This window comes from Lepidothrix coronata, unplaced genomic scaffold (assembly GCF_001604755.1).
Source record: "Lepidothrix coronata isolate B3197 unplaced genomic scaffold, Lepidothrix_coronata-1.0 Scaffold1, whole genome shotgun sequence".
Classification (NCBI taxonomy): Eukaryota; Metazoa; Chordata; class Aves; order Passeriformes; family Pipridae; genus Lepidothrix; species Lepidothrix coronata.
Genome location: NW_016690181.1, coordinates 13,920,225 through 13,933,589, shown reverse-complemented (window position 1 = coordinate 13,933,589; position 13,365 = coordinate 13,920,225). Strand labels below are relative to the sequence as shown.

The window sequence follows — 13,365 nt, the reverse complement described above, 5'->3', positions numbered from 1 at the left end:
CACAGCAGAAGTGTGATGGGGTTTGGGTGTCTTTTCATTATAACAGTCTTATTTTGAAACAAAACTTCTGTTCAAAAGAGTTTGATCCAAAAGAGTTACACCACAGAGTGCTGTGCAGCCCTTCAGAAGGATCTCAATAGGTTGGAGAGATGGGCACAGCAGAACTGGCTGAAACTCAATAAAGGCAAATGCAGGGTCCTGCACCTGGGGAGGAATAACCCCAGGCACCAGTAAAGGCTGGGGACTGACCTGATGGAAAGCAGCTTTGTGGACAAGGACCTGGGGGTCCCGTTGGACAACAGGCTGCCCATGAGCCAGCAGTATGACCTTGTGGCCAAGAAGGCCAAGGGTACCCTGGGGTGCACTAGGAAAAGCATTGCCAGCAGGTCAAAGGAGGTGATCCTGCCCCTCTGCTCAGTCCTGCTGAGGCCTCACCTGTACTGCTGTGTTCAGTTCTGGGCTTCTCAGTACAAGAGTGACATGGAGCTCCTGGAGCGAGTCCAAAAGCTGAAAGGCTATGGAGATGATGAGGGGACTGGAGCACCTCACTTGCAAGAAAAGGCTGAGGGAGCTGGGCCTGTCTAGCTTCAGGAAGAGACGACTGAAAGGGGACCTCATCAATATATATAAATATCTGAAGGGAGAGTGCCAGGAGGATGGAGCCACGCTCTTCCTGCTGGTGCCAAGCAATAGGACAAGGGGCAACAGGCAGAAACTGGTACACAGAACTTCTACCTGAACATGAGGAAGAACTTCTTTACTGTGCAGGTCACTGAATGCTGGAACAGGCTGTGCAGAGAGATTGTGGAGTCTCCTTCTCTACAGGCATTCAAAAGCTGTTTGAACACAATCCTGACTAATGTGCTCTAGGAGACCCAGCTTGAGCAGGGAGGTTGGACTAGATCTCCGGTGATCCTTTCCAACCTTAACCATGCTGTGATTCTGCTCAGGAGAAACTCTACTTAACAACTGCAGGCCTAAAACAAGGCAGTACAAGCAGTCCAAGGGCAGAGAGTGAGCAAAGACCACACACAGTTTTACCTTCTCCTTTGGTTATCACATTAACTGCATATTCAAAATTTAAAACAAAACAAAAGAGGAACTAGGAAGAAAAGCCTTGATAGCTTAGCAACACATTTACTTGGTATTTAGACAGAAACAGCACATAAGGCACTATGTGATCTTGTCCACAGCCTGTGGTACACACTGTAAATTGTCTTTTAGAAGCTGAAGTAATTTCCATTTGCAGTGAAAGTCAGGGAATGCTGTCATTGCTACTGTTAGCATGCATTTGAGTACCCCTCTGTGCTTATGTTCACTGTTTCAAGGCTTGTGAGCTGGAACAGCTTACAGCACTATATAAATGCAGAATTGGATAGGTTAGATAATCTGTTTAATGCAATATGTGAAGGCAGGACAGAACGCGAACCATGAGATGTTCACTGAATTCCCAGAGCAGCTGATTCTGAAAAGCAGCAGTGACACAGAGCATTGCCCATTTCATTAGCCTGCACTGGGAAATTCACAGGATTTATCTGCAATAACTATAGTAGGGAAGAAAGTTCTTTTTTGTTTTGATTACTCTGCTGAATTATCACAGTAAAACTGCTCCCAGGTTTAAACATAAAACTAATGCTGCTAGCATCCATGAATTTTAATGTATTCAGTTCCCTAAACTGTCTATGCCACTATAGCAACTGAACGTGTCTCAGTCTGAGGCATTTATTCTCCTGTCTTTGAAAGGTTATTAATGTTATCATTCATTTATTACACAGTCTGAAAATTACAATACTAAGGGTGACTGTTTTTTCAAGTATCCAAGTTGCTTATAAACCAAAGCCTTGTTTTCAAAGGTATTTTTTTCAGTATCATTCCATGTGCATCACAAAATAAAACAGAAGACTCTTCAGTGGTCTGAGCACTCCACACAACTGATTTCCCTACAGTAAGAATGGGAAAGAGTTACCTGCAGAATAAGAATAGTCATCTGCCCTGTCTTCATGCTGTACCAACCAGTGTGGATGTTAAGTTCTGCATAACAATTCAAGCCAAGATTAATGAAAGCAGACTGAAGACACATGATCATGCTCTCTTCATTGCCCTGCTTTTATTGGCACAGAATGGCTGTAAGTGTCCCATCTCCTGCTCTCATCATGCCTCTGAGATCCAAAGCTTAAGACAGGGTAGCAAGTATTAAGCTATCTTCTTTCTCCTTCAGTTTTTATTTTAACTTATTCTATGGCAACCCTTCTGCGTAAGTTAACAAATGTCTGGACTTACACCATTTACCAGTGCAGTGGAAGGTGAGAACATAAGAATCTTGTAGGCTTTGGCACCTAAAGTCTGAAGGCCTTTGAACCAAATCCTCTACCTTTTTCTGGATTAATAATGGATTCATACTCCAAAAGATTCCTGAAAAATGTTCCCTTTTAGTATGGAACTTTCCCAATTGAAAAACAGAGAACTACCTTTCTGTCTTACCTTCCTACTCTTAGGTCTCAAATATCAAGTAAATCTCTGCAATAAAACAAAATGAAAGGCATTCCTTTACACATAAATGAAGTATAATTAAAACAACTATGTCTAAGGATAAAAATTCATGAAGTTTTTTAGGCAATCAATGTCTCCTCCCTCAGATCTCCTCTTATGGTCAGGACATAGATGAGCCATATAGTGAAACAAAAGACTCATAAAAGGAACTATTTTGAGCCACAGCAATTAAGCTCCACAGTGACTAAGGCAGACAGCAGAGGAAACAAGAACTTCAAAATTATATTTAATGGTTCTTTACACCATTTCCTCTTACACTTGAGCAAAAATTCTCATAGTGGCTCTTCTGGGATTTTTTCCCCCTTTCCTTCTGTGTTTATCATTCAATCTTTGTAGTTTCCACTTCTCGGGTAATTTTGGCATATCCCACTGGTTGCTTAGAGATGCTTCTGTTTTTATTGCTCCTTTTCTGTTTGCACTGTAATTTCACTCTGAATGTCACCTCCAGTAAGACTAGATGTGCAAGTGAAGCAAGGTATGCTCAGAAAAGCCTTTTCAAACAACCACAGCAAGGTCTATGGAGCAGCATAGTACATTTCTTTTTCTCTCCAACACCCAAAAAGTGTAGGAAAGAATCCTTAGCAACATTCAGCACTGTCTCACACCAAACAGCAAGCATGTCTCTAGCAGTCTGTCTTACAGGACAGGACAGGATGTTTTAGACCTCTGGCAATGAAAGAATGTTTTTATGGACATTTTTGTGCAAAGAAAGAAAAAAACAGAATGGGCAGTGTTAAGACCACCCAGCAAAACAAGCAGGGGAGAGAAGGGAGGATAAAAGCAGCAGCATCACTAGCTCCCAGACATGCCCACTATCTTAACCACTTCCTCAGCCTGTCTCCTCCGCTATGTTTTGTAAGACAGTGCCATGCTGTGGACACACAGCTCCGCTGCCGCTGCACTCTGCAGTCTCTGCAGGTACAGTAGGCCTGTTTCCTGACCCACTTTCCTCACCAATCTCTATTTAGCTCTACGCTAGTGATGCTCCTGGCATGACAATCAGATACTGCAGCCTGCAGTGCAGTTCGTTACAACACACTCACAAGCTCCGAGTAAATTCAGTGGAAAAGTACTGTATCAACGAAGCCTAATTAAACTGAAGTCATTTTCATAAACTTACGTCAAATGCAACAACAACAAAAAAAGTGTTCAAGAGATTTAAAAGATGCCTTTTTATTTTAAAGCTACTAAATCTGCTAGGCATAAAGTAAATCCGAAAGATCTTTTCTACTCAAGGGCTGCAAAAGGAAAAAGCTATTAGAGCTAGTACCTTCTCTCTGGATTACCTCATCAATCTTATAACTTGTGCCTCTTAAAACCTACTGTAATTCCTTCCAGTGTCATTTATTTTTAACTAGAGGACTCTACAGCTTAATGTCTAGTGAAACTATAAACTTAATCTCACTACAGCTATTAAAATTATCTTCTTACATGCACTAGAACCGAACTCCTCCTTCAAACACAGCCACTTGCAATTAACTTCAGATTTCACTTGCACTTGTAATTAACTTCGGATTTTACTTGCATGTACATGTGTGAGGGTAACATTTGTTTTGGAACATCCATGATTATACCAGACAGCTAGGACTGTTCTGGCTCCAAAGTTAGGGTCTTAATATGTGAATACCTCTGAGATCAAGAAATCAGAGTTTAGTCATATTCCATGTATCTGCAAAAAAAACCTAGGCATCTCCCTTCCTTTATAGGGAAATACTGTAACTTCCCCTATAGGGAAATACTGTGACTTCCCCTATAGGAAAATACTGTTACTTCCTTTATAGGGAAATGGCCATAACCTGGGCCTCAGTTAAGAAATCCAATTGCCAAGCCCATAGATAATATGGTAGTACTTCACTCTACTACAAATCTCTACTTTGTTCCTGGGCACTGAAGTTAACTGTAGAGTTCTGCAGTGAACGTAACGCAGGCACACCACATGCACGTGAAGTGTGTTGCTAATGTTTTGCACAGAGCAGTCACTAATATATGAAATATGCAAGGGTCTTACCAACTCTCTCTTTGGCAAGACACTGTTTCTATTCAGTGGAATATTTTTGTACGTACAAAACTCAGATCCCTACCAAAAACAAGTTTTGAGAGTTATTCAGAATCATTGCACCAGAGTATTTTAAATTACTTAAGAGTAGGAACACTGAATTTGAAACACCAAAAACAGCACAAACTTATGTTTAGCACTGATGATAAATAAAAGCAGCAGCAGAAAATTAAGTATGGCAACATATACTCTTGGGCAATGAGTGCCTTACAGGTGTGGATCATTTGTAAAGGATATTATGTATGGGAGGGAACATGAAGAACAATTATTCACAAAGCAGTCCCAGCGTACACTAGGAACAACCATAAATTGAATTGTTTGCAGGAGTTTATTCATGTGCAATATGACCAGTTTTGCTGAGGAGCAAGAACTATCACTAAAAAGTTCTTGTAGCTTGGCAGATGCCACACAAACTGACGAGGGTGGGTTTTTTTTGCATTTGCACTACCATAATCACACTAATTTACTGAATAAACTCAAGATTCCCAAAAATGGACCCCAAAGTACTTATGTAAAATCTCTGCAACAAGAAGGCCTATTATCCATTAAGTGGGGTGATACCAGCCAACAGCAAGAGAAAACAAAATTAAACATCCATCAGAATGTGCAATTCATCCAAATTTCATACCACAGTATATGAGTCATTATTATAATGTACAAGGTAATTATATTTCATCACTCATTATCTTGACCCAAGGAAGACCTCTCATCTTCAGACAGAAGATGCAATCCAGACCTGCATTTTTATGACTAAAGAACCCTGTAAGAAGTATAGCTTACATAAAGCAGCACCCTTAATGTAGCAGCTCTGTAGACACAGAAGAAATCCAACATCAAAAAACTACTGTAGACTTTACCTTTTACCCACCAGTGATCTACAGCACCACCAAGCACCCTACCTCTTACACTAGAATTCTCAGCCTTGGGCTGGATAACGTGCTCTTCACACACACCAAGTATTTCACATTTAAACCCAAGATAAGCAGACAGAATTCAAATGCTTCAGGAAGGACACAGTTAGGACAGTTGTTACTGACAGATCTACCATAACTCACAGACACCTGACAAACAAAGAAGGTATTTAGAAGTACCCACAGTACACAGTTTCTTTGTTCCTACCTATGGATGAAATCAACAACACCACTAGAGGTTTATTTTGCTGCCTTGTTATTTATGGAAGATAAGATCACCCTCAGGGCAGTCCCAGGGCAAAGATTCTGGCAAAGCAGAGATGCTCTTGACAGCTTTTCCTTAGGACTAAATTTTACATCTCATTCAATTTTAGCTTACCAAGCCGTGGACCACAAAACTAACTCCAGACCTTTGCAAGTTGTTTCTCTAACCTCACGTCTACTCAATTCAAGTAGAGAATACATAGTGAGCCCTGGGAGTTTAGGAAGAGCAAAATGAATTACTATACTGGATCAGCCCACTCCAGTGAGAGCTGTTTCACAAGCACATAAGAGAAACCCTCACTAGACCGTTACACGATAACATACAAACTCCATTTTTAGGGTCCATAAAAGTTTATATCCTTTCAAAAGATGATAGAGATTTTTGTTTGCTTTTTCTATGTGAACTTGGAAATTCTCAATATTGGCATCCAAATGTCCATTGAGCCCTGCTGCAATATATCTCCCCCACTCCAAAGCATTTGTTATTGTTTTTAATCAAACAAACGCTCTCTAGGAATCCAAGGCTCTAATGTGAATTCTTACTGCTTGAACATCTGTTAAAAAAATTCTGGCTGTAAAAGCAGAACAGATTCTGGTTTACACGGAAAACTACATAAGTAATAAATACCTGGCAAATCAAGACGCACTTTAGGGGATATAATCCAAGATACAATCATTAAACTGCTTCTTGGTCCCGGAGTATGGAGTCAGAGTAAGAGAAAAACCACAAAATAAACATTGGTTTTGATGGTTACTTTCAATGTTACTGGGCTTAGTAGGCTGACTCTTGGTTGATTTGCAAATCCACACATGCCCATGGGAGTGGGATCTCAGATCACTTAGCATCATGGCAGGTTTCCAGTTCTCGGCAGGAGGGTTGTTTTTCTCCATGAATCAGCAACTGTCCATCACATTACAATCTGTGAAGTGAAAAACCCACCTCATCAGCATAAATTAAATGCATGTATGTTTGTCTACATCATAGAGGAGTTTTTGGTCTCTCTCTTTATAGCCCACATGTGAGGATTGTCACTTGCACAGACAAGCACACACATACTTCTGAAAGCCAACAGCATAACAAAGTGACTTACCTTCTGCAGTCTTACAATGCTTTGATAAGGTAGTACATCATCTGCATTGTGAGACTTTAAACATTATGGTAAAGGACACAAACAACGACCCATCCTATTTACTGCTTTCTCCCTATCAACCAGGCAGCTCCAGAATCAACCCCACCATGTCAACTGCAGAACAGTTGACTGTGCCTGCTGCTGAAGAGCAAACTACATTTTTATTGTCAGATAATGCTTACCAGCAAACGCATTCTAAAGACCCATCAGCAAGGAAAACAAGAGCAAATAAGTTACATTTGAAACATCTTCCTGAAACATGCTCCAGAATTTTAACAGCTCTCTATAATACAGATAATACTTCTAAAAAATGATAGCGAATGAGATGAATGCTGCCCCAGTAAACCGAACTTATTCTCAGAAATACTCTGACAAGGAAATCATGTGCTTTGGAAATGTATTACAGAAAAGCATGTACTAATAATTCTTCATTTTGTTCCTTCCGTCTCTGTCTCTCCCTGATACATGAGAGATTGCAGTATTATTATTGTATGGCATCACTGTGCTAATATCAAATAACAACACGCTGGCTCAAAAATGCCATTTTTTAAAGTAGGCAAGGAAAAAAACTACTATGATGAGAAATTCACTGTTAAAATTCAGGAATCAGCCACCCCCAACCTCCATGATTGACAGTGTGAACCCTTAGCAAAATTATAACCTGATCCACTGGATGAAGCAGTTCAGCAGAATGTCTTCCCTCTCTTTGAATTATATGTCCAGAGCATTGCAAAAGTTACCTAAATTTTATCATAAAACCTACACCTCATGGATATAGATTCACGATTTGAGACTAAACATAAATTCACTCAGTAATCTGGTTTTGTTTCTTGCAGTATTAATTTGCACAAGAACTGAAGATCATTGAATACAGAACAGCCAAGTTATCAAACTGCAGCAACACTGTTGAAAGGAAAGCTTTTTTTTTTTAAATGCAAACATGTATTTTATTATTAGCTGCATAAGGGTGATCTATGTTTACACAGCTCAGAGCTGGATTTAAAACCAATTTTAACAGCCAACTGTTTCAACTTGCATGTAAACAAACATACTGCATTTCTTCATTAGCTGGAATTTGCTGCAGTCTGTCAGCCATCTGTACTGTCTTGCATTCTGTTCTCTATTCAGAGCACCGCTATCAAATGTTGGTGATATAGTATTGCTCTCTTTGGAGACATCATGACTACACTATAAATAGTTTAGAGACATAAACCACTATTTCTAACAGTTGTCTTAATATCTGCTTTCTCAGAATGCATTAGGTTGTTCTATTTCTCATCCAGTTTTGGTTCTCTGTAGGTTGTTTTGTGAATACGAGGAGAAGAGATTTTATTTTGGCTTTCTCAGAAGTGCAGAGCAAAAACTGCAGCCCAAGCAAAACTTTATTCAACTTCTGCACCCCCCAAATCCTGGATGCAGAGGCCAAACCCCAGAACGTAGCTCTGCAAATATCTGCAGTGCAGTCACAGGGGTGGCTGCATAGTGCACAAGAGCCAGGCTGTCGTTAAACCAACTAGTTTGGGTGCTAGACCCAGTCACAGTGCACAGAGAGGAGCAGACTCACCCACGCTCCCCTGAGCCCACATTGAAATCACACTTCAACTAAACCCAGCCTGGAAACTTGTACTGTGTTGGTGCAGCTCCATACTGGAGCCTTGAAGAGCCCTGGCTCACCTCCAGCTAGCTCAAACTGCTTGGTGCCACTTCTCCCCATCCTTTTCCCAGGGTCACAGTGCACGTAGACATACCCTAGAGCAGCCTTACATTCCCCTGAGCTTTGCATGTCAGGGGTTTTCCCAGTGGCAGCACTGTCCTCTGTACCCTAGACCCTGGGGCTGTCAAGAGTCTCCCAGAAGCCAGTGCTGGCACCACCAGTCCCCTCCAGCCTGCAGTCAGACCCAGGGCTACTGGGCTGCTCTGAACTGCTCCAGCTCTCTCAGACAGTTCCAAGGGGACTGCAGCACAGCTGAGGACACCATCCAGACAGTTCAGCTACTGACTGTGCAGTGTGCACTAGTTTCAAACTTCAGGGGACAGGTAATAGTATCTTTAGAAAAACATAGCTCAAAAATCCAATCACCTAATAAGGGGCTTCTGTAGGCTGTCAAGTCATCCTTTCTTTTAGGAAGTGAGGAAAAATGGCAGTGAGACAGGAAAGCTCACACACACCTTAAACTCCAATTTTCTGTCTTCTAGGGACAGCATATCACTGGAATGTTACTTGTATAACCAATACCACTTGACAAGTGATGCAACTACAAACCACAAAATTACCCGATATCCATGTTAGTTTTTCAAAGTAAAAGCTGCCTATTCAAATATGCCTTTTTAGTTCACCCAGTGGATGAGTTTAAAACTTTTCAGGAAGAACTTGATGCTCTGCCTTCAAACTGTTCCCCAGACTTATGTCACACTTTTGGTTTCAGAACTGCAGTGCTATAAACCCGCCTTCCTACAACAGAACAAATTTGCTGCCCTCCAGGAACAGACTCATAGCATATTTGTGCAACGCAACAGAGCTGCCCCTGATCAGGGGTGTCAGAATTCTGAAAGCTGAGTTTGGGGGTAAAATCACTCATCAAGAAGTGAATGTGCCTTATTCTTAGAGCTCTGTTTCAGTTTCATTGCTCAGTTTCTGACTGAGGAGAGCAGGGTGAAACATTGTCTAATTTTACTACTCTGTCAGCCAAATACAACGGAGATCAGGACTCACTGACAATCAAACTATAACAGTGAAAGCTTGCTATCCAGTACTCCCTGACAAAAACAGATACTTAACCTGCAACTCAGCAGAAAAGTTCTGCAGATTTCTAAAGGCATCCATTTGGATAAATTTGGGGTTTTTTTCAGAGTCACAGCATCTAATGAATCTGTTGCTGGAAATCTTTTCCTTTTCCCAGCTTGTGGCTCTTTTTCTGGAACAGCAGCAACAGAAATGCCTTCACCCCTGTGTCCAGATCATTTTCAGCAGAATTGTTGGTGTAGAATTAAATGAGCCAAGTTGCAGGCATGAAAGCCAGCTGCCAGAGAGGCTCGCAGCCACAGCATGCTCCTACAGAGCTGCAGTACCACTGTTCCAACATGAGGAAAATTAACTCAGACATGCAAGCATTTAGAGGGACAGGATACAAAACACTTCTTTCAACAGTTTTTTTTTTCCCTTTTCGATGTCTACACTTATCAGGCAGTAGGTTCAAAGCGGGGCTGGGAGGATAAGAAAATACAGGTCTGTTCCCTTCTATGCCTGAAAGAATGAAAAAAATGCAAGAGCACTGTCAAAATTTTCCAGCTCTATTTTGGCACAACATCTCTCAAAACCAGCCTAATCTAAAAATTTCAAGCATGTTTAACTCAAGAGCCCTTGACAACATCTAATGCACAGGCTATTTATCATAAATTGAGGTGCTTATTTTTGGACTTCACCTTGAAACATCAAAGAATGACTGTTTTGCCAGCATCACGAAAGTTTATAAATCCTGCCAAATGTATTAATATTATGTATTTCAACGTACTTTACACATACCGAAGAGATATCCATAATTCTCTGCAAAGTTCATTAAGCGTTAGAGATACGCACATTTTGAACTCAATGTGAAATCAGGTCATATTGGGAGCCACTGTGACTTGTCCTCTCTACAAGAACAATTACTGGATTTAGCACTTTTAAGTAACTAGTGTGATTTGTAATGTACTTTCAACATATAAAAAAAAATTTAACTTATTTTTGATGTTTCTCCTTTGCTTATCCCACAATTCTTCCACACACAGTGATATCACTAACTGCATTAATCCTCTGGAGCTTCAACAACCACAGAGAATCTTAAGAAGTTTGCAAACCTGCAAGAGACATCCTTCGTAGTACTCCATTTTGTGTATAAAAAGACACTATTTCGCACTTTACCACTTACTCTGAACTTGTGCATTGCTGTTATACAGAAATTCAAATTCATAGGTATCATGGGGAACTATTCATAGATGCAATGGCAAGCTGCATTCATAACAGCCCTTTTACACTGCCTTTGCCTTTTAACCATCTCAAACTTTTTCAAGCACTTCAGAAAAATCTCAGTCCACCATGGCACCCTTTCAATGCCTTCAACTAAATTGATAAGGTTTGGACTGTCCACACGTGGAAGTTGTGCTGACCCTGCTATGTCACTCCAGGAAAGCCTTCAATAAAGCAGTTTCCCTAGTCAAAACCACAGGATGGTATCTTCAATAGCAGTGAACCACCTACTCAATACTCTGCCACTTGCTCTACACACACAGTAGACTCTTCTTCTACCCATCCCACCCATTCTACCTACCAAAACACATTTGCAGAAGGTTCCCAAGCGCCCCCACAAAAGTGTCATGAAAAACTACAAAGTGCTCTTCCATTCCTTATCCTCTCCTGCAGGTGGAAACTACAAGGAAGTAAATATCTGCTATACACCATGCATTAAGCCTTGAAAAGCCAAGGCAGCTTGCAGCAAGACTAATGATTTCAGTGATTTGGAAACATCCAGGTCTTCAAACCCCAGTGATTTCATCATGCCAAAACCAGACCCACAAGCAACATGGTTTATAAGAACAGAAGCATTGTTGCTCTTGCAAAGAATTGAAAAGGTTCCTCTAGCTGTCTTGCAGATTTCAAAATCTTGGGCTCTATGCTGTTTTTCCACAAAATTGACTGTGAGGCCTTTAATTCAAACCCAAAGTAGAAAGTCCAGGCATGCGTAGAAAATAAATAAATGAAAAACAAAAGCCTTATTTCTAGCAGAGTTATTTGTGGAACAAGCTGACCTACCGTCTCAAGAGTAATTGAGGTGAAAAAGTTGGCTTTGTGTTTAAAGGTTCACGTACCACTCCGAGAAAGAATAAAAATAAAGGTAACTTCTTCAGACAAGCAAAGATCCTTAAAAAGAACTGCAGACAGCATACATGATTCTAGATGACTAATACTGCAACTCAGAAGAAACACTCAAATAAAAAAGATTCTCATGAATCAGGACAGTCTTTTCCAAGAAACACTTTAATGATGACAAAGTCACAGCTGTGTCACCTCTAAACAACTCTGTCTCCTTTTCTGTTTACCCTTGCAGAAGAACACAACATTGCAGACATCAGGGTTTTTAATTTTCTGAAGAGCAGAGACTGTTTTTAGTGGATTAATTTCAATAGCCTATCTGTCACACAGACTGTGCCTCCATTACTACTCAAAAGAAAACAGAGGACATTGAGAAGGGCATAAAACTAAACTTATTCTTATAAATTTAACTGTCAGCGTAAACCAATACCATTTAATTTCATATGACCAAAGAGCAATTTATGCTAGAAAATGGCACATAACTAGACAAACTGCAGAAGAAACTCTGAAAATCAAAGTCAACATTTTAAGCCTTCAGATTAAGGGCTCTGATTTTCAGTGTATTGATAGCTAAAGTGCAGAGTAGCTTCTCAACACATTTCCTACTTTGCAAACTTTGGAGTACAAGGAAAATAAGAACAAAGAGGAGAGGACAGCTAATTTTAGTGCTTCTGGGCTAAAACAAAATAACAACAAAGAACTACTGAACCATGAAGCAGTTTTTTCCAAGCTGCTATTTCAGTTACAGTCTTCCTTTCCCCAAGCCAGTGCTGGAAATAAGATGCCAGCTTCTACCCTATCAGAGTAATACAAGCACCTTATTTTATCCTGAGGGGCACATTGAGAGCTTTGTACTGCTTGCATAATGATTCTATACATTTTGCTGCACCCAAAATGTGTATTATAGCTGACAGGAAAAAACAGCATGATTTCTTTAGTTTTCTTCTCTCTCATTGGTTGTCCCCGGTAAGAAGCATCGCTTCTGTAAAGTGAACTTGATTTGAGTTTTGCCCAGTACATTTGAACAAATAACCTGAAAACTCATCCTTCTGACAACTTATTATTACAGCACTAGACTAAAGCTTCATAATTCTGAATTTCAAACGTGTGGAAAGAGTTTTGAGGAGAAAAACAAGATCTTAGGATCACAGGATTATTCAGGTTCAAAAGGACCTCAGGAGGTTCCTATCCAATCTCCTGCTCCCAGCCAAATCAGCCATGAGATCTGACCACATTGCGTGGGCTTTATCCAGATGAGTCTTTCTCCATTCCATAAGGCTCAAATGGTACAGCTTCCCCGGGCAGCCTGTTCAACTGCTTGATTGTCCTCATGGTGAAAAAGGTTTGCCTTACATAAAGTCCAAACCTCACAGTTTTATTTCTGTCCTTTGCTTCTCCATCTTCATCTTCTCAATGAGCCTCCTTGTAGGTACTGGCAGGCTGCTACTATGTGCCATTGAAACTTTCTCTTCTCCATGCTGAATAAGCCTACTAAGATTTTAATCACAAGATTTTCATCTATAAATTTCAGTTAACAGTAAACAAGGTATAGAGACAGTTACCCCCCCAACAATAAACCCAAACTTTCAGGTCTTAAAACAAATT

At 40.4% G+C, this 13,365-nt stretch overlaps 1 protein-coding gene across 8 annotated transcripts in view; it reads right to left on the bottom strand.

Annotated features, from left to right (window-relative positions):
- SERGEF (secretion regulating guanine nucleotide exchange factor) overlaps positions 1-13,365 on the bottom strand; it is a 148,889-nt gene that overhangs the window by 86,837 nt on the left and 48,687 nt on the right. The window contains exon 10 of one of the 8 annotated variants that reach the window (XR_001873761.1): positions 6,410-6,701. The exons of the other annotated variants lie outside the window; for them this stretch is intronic. The gene's annotated coding sequence lies outside the window, so the exon portion shown is untranslated. The remainder of the gene's footprint in view (positions 1-6,409; positions 6,702-13,365) is intronic. 8 annotated transcript variants of the gene reach the window in all.